The sequence below is a fragment of the Microtus ochrogaster genome, unplaced genomic scaffold (genome assembly GCF_000317375.1).
Source record: "Microtus ochrogaster isolate Prairie Vole_2 unplaced genomic scaffold, MicOch1.0 UNK18, whole genome shotgun sequence".
NCBI classification, from domain to species: Eukaryota; Metazoa; Chordata; class Mammalia; order Rodentia; family Cricetidae; genus Microtus; species Microtus ochrogaster.
Window position 1 is genome coordinate 116,677 of NW_004949116.1, and position 1,712 is coordinate 118,388.

Below are 1,712 nucleotides of genomic sequence, written 5' to 3' on the forward strand. Positions count from 1 at the left end.
CCAACAAAAGGCCTACCTCTTTGATTTAATTGTAGTGGGGCGATCTGCTCTCTTTATTGTGCTCCCGTCCCAGTCTCGTGCGTCTGCCGCCACGCAGGTCCCCGCTGCTTGCGTCTGCCGCTTGCCAGTCCCCCCTCGGGGTTTCTCTTTGATTTACTTGTAGTGGGGAGATCTGCTCTAGTTATTGCGTGCCCGTCCCTGCCGCTTGCATCTGCTGCCTCCCCGGCCCCCCAACGCCTATTCCTGATTGCAGCGCCTCTCCGCCGCCACTGCCTCCCTCTCAGTTTATTTGTCATTTGTATGTACAGGAGTGCTATTGATTTTTTTGAGTTGATCTTGTATCCTGACATATTACTGAAGGTATTTATCAGCTGTAGGAGTTCTTTGGTAGAGTTTTTGGGGTCACTTATGTACATTATCATATCATCTGCAAATAATGAAAGTTAAATTTCTTCCTTTCCAGTTTGAATCCCCTTGATCTCCTTTTGTTGTCTTATTGATATTGCTAAAACTTCAAGAACTATGTTGAAGAGATATGGAGAGAGTGAAAAGCCTTGCCTTGTTCCTGATTTTAGTGGAACAACTGAATTTCTCTCCACTTAATGTTAGCTGTCAGCTTGCTGTATATTGATTTTATTATATTTAGATATGTTACTTGTATCCCTGATCTCTCCAAGACTTTATCATAAAGGGATGTTGGATTTTGTCAAATGCTTTTTCAGCATCTAATGAAATGATCATATGGTTTTTTTTCTTTCAGTTTATTTATATGATGGATTACATTGATAGATTTTCGTATGTTGAACCAGCCCTGTATCCCTGGAATGAGGCTGACTTGATCATGGTGAATGTTTTTTTTAATGTATTCTTGGAATCAGTTTGCCAGTATTTTATCAGGAATTTTTGCATCCATGTTCATGAGTGATATTGGTCTGTAATTCTGTTTCTTGAGTCTTTGTGTGGTTTTGGTGTCAGGGTAACTGTAGCTTCATAAAAAGAATTTGGCAATCTCCCTTTTGTTTCTATTATGTGGAACACTTTGAGGAGTAGAGGTATTAGATCTTCTTGGAAGTTCTGATAGAATTCTGCATAAAAACCATCTAGCACTGGGTTTTGGTTTCTTTTCTTTTTTTTTCTTTTTATTGTTGGGAGGTTTTTGATGACAGCTTCTATTTCCTCGCAGCTCATAGGTCTATTTAAATTGCTCTCCTGGTCTTCATTTAATCAAAATTAATACAAAAGAATATGGTATTGTCTAAAAAATTGTCCATTTCTTTTACATTTTCAAATTTTGTGGAGTATAGGGTTTTGTAGTATGACCTAATGGTACTCTGAATTTCCTCGTTGTTATGTCCCTCTTTTCATTTCTGATTTTGTTAATTTGAATGATCTCTCTCTGCCTTTTGATTAGTTTGAATAAGACTTTGTCAATCTTACTGATTTTCTCAAAGAACCAGCTCTTTGTTTCATTGATTCTTTGTATTGTTTTCTTTGTTTCTATTTTGTTGATTTCAGCCTCAATTTGATTATTTCCTGTCCTCTACTCCTTCTGGGTGAGTCTGCTTCTTTTTTTTAATAGAGCTTTCAGGTGTGCTGTTAAGTCACTAATGTGAGCTTTCTCCATTTTCTTTGTGTGGGTACTTAGTGCTATGAACTTTCCTCTTAGCACTGTTTTCATAGTGTCCCATAGGTTTGAATATGTTGTGCCTTCA